Raw genomic sequence first — 14,032 nt, forward strand, 5'->3', positions numbered from 1 at the left:
GAGGTGGGTGGGCCATGAGGTCAAGAGTTCGAGACTGTCCTGGCCAATATGGTGAAACCCTGTCTCTACTAAAATACAAAAATTAACTGGGCATGGTGGTGCGCACCTGTAGTCCCAGCTACTCAGGAGGCTGAGGCAGGACAATCACCTAAGCCCCAGAGGTGGAGGTTGCAATGAGCTGAGATCGCACCACTGCACTCCAGCCTGGTAACAGAGTGAGACTCTGTCTCAAAAAAAAAAAAAAAAGATGGTAACATTTAGGGAAGCTGGATGGAGGGTAGATGTGTGAACTCTGGAACCATTTTCACAACTTTTTTTATAATTCTAAAATCACTTCAAAATAAAAGTTAATCAAGAATTATGCTAAGAAGCATCCTTTGTCAGAAATCTGGCCCCTAGCAACTGTGCCACACGCAGGCTTCAGGTACCCAGCCAGGTAAGACTGCCAGGATGAGGGAATATAATGAGACCCAGTGAAGATCTAGGAGAGAGAAACTCCATCCAGAGCCACACAGTTCCCGCAGCTCAGTCAACAATGCTACCTGCGTCCAGGGTCTGAATGCCACAATCCTCCCGCTTCTGCTTTCCACACTGTTATGGTCTCTTGGTTCTTCAAGGATCAGACAACACCCCCTCCCAACAACAAAGCTTGGAATCGTTCAGGAAGGCTTCACTGCAAATTAGAATGACATACTGCCGGAGACCCACGCCACTGTTTAGAACCCATGCACAGAAACAAAGAGAACACTCACTAGCAAACCCCACCCAGACCCAACCCAGAAAACTAAATATAACATATTCGAAACTTATATAGCACAAGTAACCATTTGCCATATGTGTATATTTTAAACGTGTAAATACCCATTACTCATGCCATCTATGTGTATTTATTTATTGTAATTTTTAGCTTTTTTTTGAGACAGGGTCTTGCAGGAGCCTTGACCTCCACCAGTTCTGGTGATCCTCCCACTTTAGCCCCGGTGCAGCTGGAACTACCAGTGTGTGCCACCACATCTAGCTAATTTTTGGATTTTTTGTAGAGACAGGGTCTTGCTATGTTGCCCAGGCCGGTCTCAAACTCCTGGGCTCAATCAATCCTCCAGTCTCAGCCTCCCAAAGTGCCTGGATTACAGGTCTGAGCCACCACACCTGACTCATATTTTTAATCAATAGAGAAACCAGCACATTTACACAGTGGGGAAGCGGGCTGCTCTGAATCTTGATTGTGGTGGCAGTTTCACAACTGTCTACATCTGTCTGCATTTAAAGAACTGTATACCACCCAGGTGCAGTGGCTTACATCTACAGATGGGAGTTGAGGTGCGCGGATCACCTGAAGTCAGGGGTTCAAGACCAGCCAACGTGGTAAAATGCCATCTCTACAAAAATACAAAAACCAGCTGGGCATGATGGCAGGTGCCTGTAATCCCAGCTATTCAGGAGGCTGAGGCGAGAGATCACTTGAACCTGGGAGGCAGAGGTTGTAGTGAGCCCAGATGGCACCACTGCATTCCAGTCTGGGCAACAGAGTAGACTCCATCTCAAAATAAAACAAAACAAAAACAAAGAACTGTATAACAAAGAGAGAGCTTTACTCTATGTAAGGCTTAAAAACTGAATTAAAAAGTAAAGGAAAAAATAAAAAAATATGATATTATGATATGCTGAGGTATGTATAGTCACAAGCAAAGACCTTACTATTGGGGATGGTGGAAGCGAGTCAAGGGAATGGTGGAAGTGAGTCAAGAGGTGCCGCATAGCGTAGTTCCTTTTTCTTACATAGCAAACCAAAATAAGTTTGTACATGTGTACGTAGGAATGTTCATGTGCAGGAAAGGTCTGGCAGGGCAACTGGCCAGTGACTGACAGTAATTACCTCTGGGGTAGATGTTAGGCTGAGGAGAAGGGAAGAACAGTGAAGGAAACTTTCATTTTTCCCTCGGTACTCTCTGTTTTGTAATTTTAAGAAAATAATAAAGATGCTTATGTGTATGAGTTGTAAAATTTTAAGCAAAGCAGCAGCCACACTGTACTCACGCTTAGTACCTTCTAGACACTAGCGCTCTTGGAGGATCCCAGCTGAGCAGATGTCAGAGACTGAGCATCTATGTGGAGGAAAAAGAAGAGGTTAGGTCTCTGGCCGACTGAAGCCTACCTGCTGCAATACCCAGCTGTCAATCACATATTCACTCTTTGAACAAGTATTTACTGAACACAGCCAAGTATAATCCCAGCACTTTGGGGGGCCGAGGTGGGTGGATCACTTGAGGCCAGGAGTTCAAGACCACCCTGGACGACATGACAAAACCCCGTCTCTACTAAAAATACAAAAAATGGCTGGGTGTGGTGGCTCATGCCTTTAAATCCCAGCACTATGGGAGGCCGAGGTGGGCGGATCACAAGGTCAGGAGATCTAGACCACCCTGGCCAACATGGTGAAATCCCATCTCTACTAAAAAAACCCAAAAAACTAGCTCGGTATGGTGCCGCACACCTGTGATCCCAGCTACTCGGAGGCTGAGGCAGGAGAATCGCTTGAACCTAGGAGGTGGGGATTGCAGTGAGCCAAGACTGTGCCACTGCACTCCGACCTGGTGACAGAGTGAGAATCCATCTAAAAAAAATAAAAAATAAATAAAAATACAAAAATACAAAAAAATTAGCCAGGCATGGTGGTGGGTACCTGTAATGCCAGGTACTTGGGAGGCTGAGGCGGGAGAATCGCTTGAACCCAGAAGGGTTCAATCTCGGCAGTGAGCCGAGATTGTGCCACTGCACTCCAGCCTAGGCGACAGAGCAAGATTCTGCTTCACACACACACACACAAAAAGTATTTATTGAACACTTGCCATGTGCCAGGGACCAGGAATACACCACTGTTCTCCAAGACAAAGTGGCTGTCCTCAGGGAGCAGACATTCTAGTAGGGGAGGAGGGCAATAAACAAATACACAATACAAAGTCAGGGAGTGGGGCCTTGATGAAAACCTACGGAGAGCTAGGGGAAGGCCTCCCAGACGAGGGGGCAGAGACGCGAATCCATGAGACCACAGACTGTGTGACTACCTGGGAAAGAGCCTTCCAGAGGCGGGAGCAGGTGTGGAGCATTTCAGGAGCAGCCAGGAGGCCTGTGGAGCTGACACGGGGTGAGTGAGGGGTGAGCAGTGGCAGGGGTGGAGGGGGACAGATGGAGGGCTATTCTAAGGACATTTCCTCAGACAACTGTGAGCAGAGGAATGACAGAGAAATCACATTGTCTTGGTTTGGAGCTTCATATTATGAATTTATGCTTTTGAATATTTAGTATGCTTGTTTATATTTCAGTGAATATTCCATGGATGAATGAATGTCTCCAGGCAGAGAAGGCACTGTCTGTATTGTTTATCATCACATTCTGGGCACCGGCAGAGGCTGGGCACTAAGTCAGGAGATGAGATCTGAGAAGGCCTAGAGCTGTCCTATATCCAATGGCCATTCACTGATAACAATCCCTCCCAAAGTGCCAGCTCTGTCCTAGCAGACATGCGCTGACTCACTCCACTCTCCTGATTACCCAAGAAGATACTATTATTACTCCCATTTTACAGGTGAGGAAACTGAGGCACAGAATTCATAAGGAACCCACCAGCTGAGGTTGCCCAGTCAGTCGAAAGAATACTAAGCCAGGAACAGTGGTGCATGTCTGTGGTCCCAGCTACTCAGGAAGCTGAGATGGGAGGATCGTTTGACCTCAGAAGTTCAAGTCCAGTCTGGGCCATGTAGCAAGACCCCATCTCTTTAAAAAAACAAACAAAGTGTACTATATCCAGCCAGAATGTGAACCCATGCAACCTGGTTCCAGAGCCTGACCACCTGACTAGACCACACTGTCACGATGTGTCAATTAAGGCAGAGCCAACTGTCAGCTGGCAACATCTCCCTGCCCCACTTCCCCAATACCACAATGTCTAAATGCTACCCAAATGCCCAGGCCAAGCTCAAGGGCCATTCAGCTCCTCTGGGAATCCTCCTAGGAAGGAAGCCTAGCAAGCAGTTAGGCAATACCCCAGAGTCCAGGAATCAGGACAACTTCAATGATCATTCCCCTGGGGTTCCCGGAGAAGCTCAAGGAGATTCTTAACCTTTCTCATGACAGGGACTCCTACCAGCAATGTGGTGAATTAGTTGTAGTCTCCTCAGAATAATCTTTCTTTTTTTTTTTTTTTTGAGACAGAGTCTCCCTCTGTTCCCCAGGCTGGAGTACAATGCAGCCATTTTGGCTCACTGCAACCTCCGCCTCCCAGGCTCAAGCAATTCTTCTGCCTCAGCCTTCCGAGTAGCTGGGTTTACAAGCATGTACCACCACCCCAGGTAATTTTTGTATTTTTAGTAAAGATGGGGTTTCACCACATGGGCCAGGCTGGGGTCGAACTCCTGGCCTCAAGTGATCTGCCAACCTTGGCCTCCCAAAGTGCTGGGATTACAAGTATGAGCCACCACATCTGACCTATTAATGCTTTTATATTACGAGATCTAGTGGTGAGTCAAATAACTATAGTAATTTAGAAATAAGTGTTTAAATACTTTGCAATATTTGCAACAACTGTAAGGTGATATGGGAATATCTTTGATTTCTAATAGTGACAAAGTCTCAGATATTGCTAATCCAATTGTGGTTTATCGCCCTGTGCATTTAAAAAAAAGTTAATTTCAGGCCAGGCACTGTGGCTCATGCCTGTAATCTCAGCTCTTAGGGAGGCAGAGGCAGGAGGATACCTTGAGCCCAGGAGTTCGAGACCTGCCTGGGCAATACAGCAAGACCCTATTCTCCACAAAAAGGAAAAAAACAAAAAGACCAAAAAAAAGTTAATTTCAGTTAGAGGGTAGCAAAAATAGAGACGTAATGTTTTTCCCAGTCAACCTCGTGATTCACTCAACTTCCACCCTTCAAGGGTCCAGGAACCCGAGATTTAGAACCCCTCAACTAGACCTGAGAGATGGTAAAAGCAGAGCGAGTTCCAAGGGAAAAGAACAACTGGGGAGTATGGGGCAGATTCCGCTTCGTGAATTTAGTATGGGAAGGGGTCCTAGGCATTGGCTGCTTTGGCCCACCCTGCATCCATTTCTCTTCCTTAGTCAGCCCCTCGAACCTCACCTTTCCCACTCAGTCCTATGGGACTGACCCTACCCATGGGTTGTGGGTTGGGATGGGACTGGTCATATGATCTAGGCCTGGCCAATAAAGCCACTGTACTGCCTTCCCTGTTTCCGGCTTCAGAGGTGGCCTGGGGTGACCCTGTCACCAAAGCCAGGATGATCAGAGCCAGTCATACCAGTGCCATGATATATACTGGGACTATGGGGGAAAGAGATGGTTTATTTCCCTTGGCGCTGCTAAGCTAGTTGAATCTACTTGTGGAGCTGCTAGAGGCTGCTTCAGAGCCTACCTGAGAATAAACCCAGCACAGAAGAATGCAGAGCCTGGAGGTAAAAGGAAACATGTCCTGGCAACCTCATGGGGCCCTGGATCCAGCCATGCCTGAAAGCATTCCAAGCCAAATCTCCTAAGCCCTGTGTCCATCCACTTCCTTTTATACTTCAGCAGGCTGACCTGAATTTCTATTTGTTCACACAACCAGTGACTCTCAACCAACACAGAAGGGCAGAGGCAACTGCTGTTCTTCATGATTCCCATAGCTCCCTACCAGGCCACTTAGGAAAAGCACAAAATAAAATTAGAAACAGTCACTATACATAGAAACAGCAAATACAGAAAAACACGCCTTTAAAACACTCAGAAATGGCCTCTTGGGCCACTGCTATTGCTAAGCTGGTCTAGGAAGCCGTCACAATGGTGGTTTTCAAGATGCTTGGCAGGGCAGGAGGGAACCAGAGGCACCCGGAACATTTTCCTTTATCACTAGACTTCCCATTTTAAAAATTCCTGGGATGATCAGAAAACCCCTGCAATAAAGCTCTTGTAAAATTTTAATAGCCGCCTTTTAAATTGCAATGGAAATTGCTTTCCCTCCACTCTAATTTTCCTCCTTTCTTTCTCTAAAGTGATGCATATGGCTCTACAAAGGCTGATCAGCAGCGATTTGCCGTGGTGCCAAGTGTCTCTGAGCCAGGAACCTACATCCTGGCGACTAGAGGAAGCTGTGGATGCCGGTTGGCCCACAGTCCCTCATGCAGCAGAGAGGAAAATGCCAAAGGGCCGTGGAGACGGCAGCAAAGGAGGGCGACAGGGCCAGGAACCCAGCCAGCACCCTGGTTATTCCAGGGTCCCACTTTCTACCACCTGGGAATGGACGATGCCCTTCGGTTTGCCTCCACAATCCCAGCACACTTATGGCCATGACCATTTGTCACACAGGTGACATGCAGGCTGAGCACTTCACTTCCTACAGGTTTACGGCAAGAACAGAATCCCCTAGAAGAGAATGGAAGAGGGAGAGACGTCTTGCCTGAATGTCTCCGCCCCTCAGCCATAGATATTGGCTCTGGGAGACATGTGATCCAAACACGGCCAATCAGAGCAGGCCCTGGACATTTTGCTGCAACTTCTGGAGGAAACACATGGGCGGTAAGGCAGGGACTGCTCAGGGCTTCTTTGCCACCTGAGGGTGAGCAGAGGCAGGACTGGAGGAAGGGGCTGAGAATGAAGTTAAACCTGAGAAAGGCAGAGTCCAGAAATAAAGAGGGACAGATTCCTGATGAGAATACCTGAGTAATGACTCCGATCGGGCCAGCTCTGAGATTTTTCAGGTCTCCGAACCATTAACTTCCCTTTGCAGTTTAAATCAATTGGAGTTGGGGAGGTTCTGTCACTTACCACAAACTAACAGCACAGGAAGGGGCCTGAGAAATCAATACAGCACTCCTTCATGTTTGGGTGAACATGACCCTTCTAAGGCGCTGATGAAACAAAACTATGTCATGTCTCTCCAGAAAAAAAAAGCACAAAATACTGCCTGTCTCAAAGCTGTCAAAGATTTCTGAAGCCCCTGTCCGTAGGAACTAAGTGAAGAATGCTTTGATCTAGTCTGACTCGTCTGTCCACCTGGTGGAAAAGCAGAATGAGGTCCAAAATGTGTAAAAGACTTTTCTGAGGCCCAGGGCTAGCTGGGGGGCAGTGCCTGGCTCCCCAAGACCCCCAGGAGGTTTCACCTTGAACTCTCCCGAGTACAGTCCTCCAAGGAGACTGCAGAGGGTAAAGGGAGGCCACAAGCAAGGCTCTAGGCCCCCACACCCTCATCTTACCTCTGGCAGCTCCATTTTTTCCTGCTTTATAAAATGGGCCTTGAAGGAAGCGTCTGACAGAAGTTCCGTAACACCATAATCAAACATACTGGAAACCAATCTTTCATATTACATTTCAGAATATTCACATATGAATGACCCTATGAAGCAGGCGTTATCACAATAGCTCCAGGTGAGCTGTTTCTGCCAAGTTGGCCAGGGCTCTCCTGACCCCAAGGCTGGCTGAAGCACCTGCACTTTTCTGCTCCTGGACCTGTACTTCTAGGCCTAGATTTTCTACTCCACCCTCGTATTTCCATCTCAATTCCTATGGAAAGGATCATCCGCTCATAGCCCTCCACTCCTTTACCTGGTCCTCCCAAGGCAGAAGGGGTGGCCAATCTAGCGGGCCAGAGATTGTGACTGTTGCTGTCACAATAATCTGCTGGGCAGATTATTAGCCTGCTGGGCCCAGGCCTACCAGCATTTTTCTCTGTGTCCAGAGACAGCAGGAGGTTCTCTTCTGTTTCTGTTCTAGAGTAGAATAAACACCCTGGGCAGTGCCTACCCAGCCTCTAAGACAGCCTGGCCACAGGTGCTCTCTCTTGACCGAGTGGTGATGGGGAACAGCCAGGCCTTTCTCTTCTGTGTCGCTAAGTGGCTGGTCTGGAAGAATCAAACCTACTGGAGCCCTTGCTGTAAGCTTCACTCTCCTTTCTAGACCGCCAGAGCATCACTGTGGCATCAGGGACTTACTCACCTACTAATAAAGTGGTTCAATCATCCTTCATTTAGAGAAGATTTCCATTATACCTATCCCTGTCCTGTCTTTGAAATAATGACTTAGTGAAGTATCTGTTCATTCAACTGCCTCTAGCCTAGATCGCAACAAAGAAAAGCTGATACGTGAAGAAAGGACTTTGCCTTGGGAAAATCTAGGCCCTCAACAGCCACTGAGATCATCTTGCAATTAATCATGTTTTCTCTTATGACCTATATTCTACTAATAGCACACACACTAATGATTTGGCACGGGTTCTTTTGCTGATCGATGCGGTCTACAAACATGACTAAGGTTGGGTCACTGACTTTTGAGGGTTTCTTCCTTGTTTTCTGTGCCCCCCCCCCCCCCCAACGCCCACTGCCTCACCCTCTCTAGAAGATAAGTGTGCTAGTGTGGGGCTCTGAACACACAGCTAAGAGGACTTCACTGTGCTGGGGGCCCAATGGTGGTCCTGCCTCCAGCCCAGCCTGAGTAGCTCCATGGTAGAGTGGGCTCGCACACAGGCCTCTGCAGATAAGCTGCTCGGGGAAAACAAAACTGTGGACCATTCCACGCACAGCAGACTGGCCAAAATGCCAGGCTGACAACACCAAATGTGCTGAAGCTGTGGAGTAAGGAGAACGCTCAGTCACTGTGGGTGGGGGTGGAAATGGGAACAAACATTTTGGGAGAGCAATTTGGCAACTTCTTGTAAAGATGAAGAGAGGGTAACCTCAGTGACAAACTTCACTTCACCTACTGACAAGCCCAGGGCTCCCTGCTGAGCCCCCAGACCAATGTACGGCTGTGCAAATTCTTTCTGGGTTGAAGCACAAGGTTTTTGTTTTAATTTTGCTATATGCCAGGCATGTAGTTGTGCTTTGGTTTTCCTTCTTAAAGACAGGGTTGGGCTGGGCATGGTGGCTCATGCCTGTAATCCCAGCACTTTGGGGGGCTGAGGTGGAGAGATCATGAAGTTCGAGACCAGCCTGGCCAACATGGTGAAACCCAGTGTCTACTAAAAATACAAAAATTAGCCAGGCATGGTAGCGGGCGCCTGTAATCCCAGCTACTTGGGAGGCTGAGGCAAGGGACTCGCTTGAAACTGGAAGGCAGAGGTTGCAGGAAGCCAAGATCATGCCACTATACTCCAGCCTAGGCAACAAGAGCGAAACTCTGTTCCAATAAAATAAAATAAAATAAAGAGACGGTCTCACTCTGTTACCCAGGCTGGAGTGCAGTGGCATGATCATAGCTCACTGCAGCCTCAACCTCCTGAGCTCAAGCAATCCTCCTGCCTCAGCCTCCCGAGTAGCTGGGACTAGGTGCAAGCCACCATTCTGGCTCTGTTTTCTGTTCTTTATCAATCCATTTAAACCTCTTAACAACCTATGAAGCACATTCTACTATAAGCACATTCTCCATTTTTAACAGACTAGAAAACTGAGGTACAGAGAGGTATCTTGCCCAAGATCACACAGCAAGTAAATGGCACAGCCAGGAGGGATTTGAACCCAGTGGGTCTGACTCTAGAACCACCAACAATGGTGCCTACCAAACTCAGTAGTTAAGAGTATGAGCTTGGCCTTGAACTCTTTCTCCTTCCACATACAGACATCAATGTCAGATGGGTCAAAGACCTACATGGAAAAGGAAAAATAAAAACATGCCTAGAAGACAGCACAGGAGCATATCTTCATAACCTTGGCGAGGGCAAAGGTTTCTCACTCAGGAATTCTAGAAAAGCATTTCCCCTCTCCTTACAAAAAGGATCAGATTCAGATGTGAGGTGTGGTGCCCCATGCCTATAATCTCAGTACTTTGGGAGGCCAAGGCAGGTGGATTGCTTGAGCCCAGGAGTTAGAGGCCAGCCTGGGCAACACTGCAAGATCCCAACTCCATAAAATAAATGCAAAAATTACCCAGACATGGAGGCGTGCACCTGCAGTCCTAGCTACATGGGAGGCTGAGGTGGGAGGATCACTTGAGCCCAGGAGGTGGAGGCTGCAGTGAGCCATGACTGTGTCACTGCATTCCAGCCTGGGCGACAGAGCGAGATTCTGTCCCGCTGCAAAAAAATCAGACTCATCTACATAGTCATTTTCCCCTTCACCAGTCTGCCTTTTTCCCAGCCTGGAATGCAGATGTGATAGCTGGATTTGAGAGGGTTCCCATGTCCCCGGAACTACCTTGCCCAGACGAGAAGGGCTCAGTTCTCTGGGTCCAACAGCCATCTTAAGGCCATGGTGGCAAAAGAGTCAGAGCAGTGCTGCTGTTGACCTGTCAGCCACTGAACCTGCCAACTTCTCTCTCCAGACATTGTTATGTGACACGAATGACCACTGATGTGCCTATGTGTTGAGGTGGCAATGCCACTTGTGAATTCTGCTAGCCGGAGCTGAATGTATTCCTAACTGAAACACCTGCTGCAACTGGGCTCCGGTAGCCATGTGCTGTGCCATCACTCTGGAGAGTCTGTAGAGAACCACCGACATGGACCTGAAGGGGGTCTCAAAAAGACACAACGAAAAGCTGGGCACGGTGGCTCATGCCTATAATCCCAGCACAACTTTAGGAGGCTGAGGCAGGCAGATCACCTGAGGTCAAGAGTTCAAGAGCAGCCTGGCCAACATGGCGAGACCCTGTCTCTACTAAAAATACAAAAATTAGCCAACTGTGATGGCACACGTCTGTAGTCCCAGCTACTCGGGAGGCTGAGACAGGAGAATCACTTGGAGGCAGAGGTTGCAGTGAGCCGAGAGCACCACTGCACTGCAGCCTGGGCAACAGAGTGAGACTCCATCTCAAATAAAAAAGCCGGGCGCGGTGGCTCAAGCCTGTAATCTCAGCACTTTGGGAGGCCGAGGCGGGTGGATCACGAGGTCAAGAGATCGAGACCATCCTGGTGAACATGGTGAAACCCCGTCTCTAAGAATACAAAACATTAGCTGGGCATGGTGGCGCGTGCCTGTAATCCCAGCTACTCAGGAGGCTGAGGCAGGAGAATTGCCTGAACCCAGGAGGCGGAGGTTGCAGTGAGCCGAGATCGCGCCATTGCACTCCAGCCTGGATAACAAGAGCGAAACTCTGTCTCAAAAAAAAAAAAAAAAAAAAAGGATTCAACTCAGAGATGAATTGTGGGACTCAAAGATTTCTACTAGCATGGCTGATCAGAGGCAGCTAGAAAGATGGCCTGGTGCCTGAATTAATTCTTGGGGACCTGAAGAGAGAACAGCTTCTTTCTCCTTAACACACTAACTAATAAGAGCAGCCAGGGTAACTGTCATTTTAAAGGCCAGGCCCAGCCTGCTGCCATACATGCACTGTGGTCGGCTGGCCCCAGGCTCAGGGGCTGCGGAAATCCTGCATAGCTTGTGGATCCTTTTTCTTCCTGTCACCAGCCATTTGCTGGATGTGCCAACAGTTAAACCCCTTCCTGCACTCCTATGAAAACAGCTTGTCAATGTGGTTTCGACTGCTGGGTGCTTTTCCACAAAGCACTCTCCAGACCTCAGCTAATCAGATGGAAGACAGAACAGTGGCCAATCTACCAAAATAGGTCAGGCTTTATTTTTTAATCCTCTTATTCATAATAGATTGAAAGGGAAGAATGAAGGGGTAAAAAAAACATTACTAACACTGAGAAAGTCTATGGTTACTTAACCTCTCTGTGCCTCAGTTTCCTCATCTCTAAAATGGGGATAATAATAGGGGTGTTGTAAGGATTAAGTAAAAAAATTACTCCACAAAAATTGTTTAGAACAAGACATATTATACACTAAGTATGCAATAAGTGTGAGCTACCACGATTCTATTTACTTACAGATATATTTAGAGACCGTTCTCTGTTGCCAGGGTGGAGTGCAGTTGTGCAATCATAGCCCACTACAGTCTTGAACTCCTGGGCTCAAAGTGATCTCTCACCTCAGCCTCCTGAGTAGCTGGGACTACATGTGTGTGCCACCACACCTGGGTAATGTTTTTAAAAAATGTTTTCACAGACAAAGGTTTCACTAAGTGGCCCAGGCTGGTCTCAAGATCCTGACCTCAGGGAATCCTCCTGTCTCAGCCTCACAAAATGCTGAGATTACAGGTGTGAGCCGCTGCACCTGGCCAGAGCTACCATTATTCTTATTTCTGGTGATAGGATAGGTTTCTTGGACTGACTTCCTTGGCAAGTATCAAAATCGCACCCTCTGGTCAACCAGACACACAGAGATAAAGTCCCTGCTCTGATTCTGGCCACTTACGGAAGGAAGGAGGTTTGAAGGTCCAGGGCAAGGGGCAGAAGCTGGCTGTGATGGACCTGGGTACTGTGGGCAGGAAATGAACCAACTCCAGTTGCTAAGTGCCCACCCAGCAGCCGTTCTTCTCTTCCTTCTCAGGACGCTCAGCTGACTACATTTCCCAACCTCCCTGGCAGCCAGCACAGCCAATGTAAATACAAAGCATGGGACTTTGAGGACAATTCCTCATCGGAAATCCAGAGCTGGACTATGCTTTTGTGCCTCTCCCTCACCCTATTCCCAGCTGGACTCCAGACTCACTAGCTTGGCTCCAGCAGTCACACTGGGCCATGAAGCCCCCTTAAGGACAAAGGCCTTGTGCTAGGGATGGTGAAGCAGAAGGACCCTGCGTCAAAGGACTCTGCTTTTCTTTCTTTCCCTTCTTTTTTTTTTTTTTTTGAGATGGAGTCTCACTTTGCCGCCCAGCCTGGAGTGCAGTGGTGCTATCTTGGCTCACTGCTACTTCTGCCTCCTGGGTTCAAGCGATTCTCCTGCCTCAGCCTCCTAAGTAGCTGAGATTACAGGCACATGCCACCACGCCTGGCTAATTTTTCTATTTTTAGTAGAGATGGGGTTTCACCATGTTGGTCAGGCTGGTCTCGAACTTTTGACCTCGTGATCTGCCCAAAGTGTTGGAGCACCATGCCTGGCTCTGCTTTTCTTGATGACTGTGAAGCTGCTACACCAGGTGTGGACTGCCAATCTCTGGACGTCTTACTCAGGACAGAAACTGCCTTCCATAGAGTTTATGCCACTGTTATTTCTGGTGTCTGCTATTGGCAGCCAAATGGGATTTTCAAATGATCTAGTAGTCTTGCATAGCAGATGAGTGATAGGACCTGCCGCCATTTAAAGTATCCTCATGCTTTAGGACGCCTTGCTCTCATCAACACCAGAGAAAAAGCTAGATAAAGAATTTGCCAGATACAGAGTGGGGGACGATCATTTGGCCTTAGGAAGAGGTAAATTGAGAAATATATGAGATGCTGAGTCATTCATTCAACAATGGGCGCTACCTCAGTAGGGACGATGGTGGGGTAGGGTGCTAGGTACAGTGAACAAAAGCAGACGCAGTCTGTGCCCTTACAAAATGCACCGTCCTCACTAGGGACCAAAGTAAATAAGAACTTAAACACATATAAGTTCAGTGGTGAGAAGTACCACGCAGGAAACCACAATGAATTTAAGACTAAAACTAAAGAAAAAGCAGAAGGAAGCTATGTGAAAAGTGAGAGTAAAAATAACCCAGAATGTCCGTTAGCTGAAGAATTAACAAAATGTGGTACCTCCTCTATACAATGAAATATTCAGCCATAAAAGGAATGAAGCATGAATTCATCCACAACATGGATGGGCCTTGAAAACATGGCTGAGGGAAAGCCAGTCACAGAAGACCATTGATTATACTGTTCCATTTACATGAAATGTCCAGAATGGGCAAATTCATAGAGATAGAAAGTAAATTCGTGGCTGGATACGGTGGCTCATGCCTGTAATCCCAAGTGAAGTGGGTGGATCACCTGAAGTCAGGAGTTCGAGACCAGCCTGGCCAACACAGTGAAACACTGTCTCTACTAAAAATACAAAAATTAGCCGGGTATGGTGGCACATGCCCTGATCCCAGCTATTCAAGCGGCAGAGGCACAAAAATCCCTTGAACTTGGGAGTCAGAGGTTGCCATGAGCGGAGATTGTACCACTGCACTCCAGCCTGGGCGACAGAGCAAGACTATGTCAAAAAAAAAAAAAAAAAAATATATATAT

At 47.7% G+C, this 14,032-nt stretch overlaps 1 protein-coding gene across 13 annotated transcripts in view; it reads right to left on the minus strand.

The window, feature by feature from the left end:
- SIPA1L3 (signal induced proliferation associated 1 like 3) overlaps positions 1–14,032 on the minus strand; it is a 293,879-nt gene that overhangs the window by 174,429 nt on the left and 105,418 nt on the right. For 8 of the 13 annotated variants that reach the window (XM_039465884.2, XM_039465880.2, XM_074386407.1 and 5 more), the window contains one exon: positions 2,047–2,105. The exons of 1 other annotated variant lie outside the window; for it this stretch is intronic. The gene's annotated coding sequence lies outside the window, so the exon portion shown is untranslated. Of the gene's footprint in view, positions 1–2,037; positions 2,106–14,032 lie in introns of all 13 variants that reach the window. 4 more of the 13 variants (XM_003937435.4, XM_074386409.1, XM_074386412.1 and 1 more) reach the window with 1 other exon arrangement.

Source organism: Saimiri boliviensis, chromosome 14 (assembly GCF_048565385.1).
Source record: "Saimiri boliviensis isolate mSaiBol1 chromosome 14, mSaiBol1.pri, whole genome shotgun sequence".
Taxonomy (NCBI): Eukaryota; Metazoa; Chordata; class Mammalia; order Primates; family Cebidae; genus Saimiri; species Saimiri boliviensis.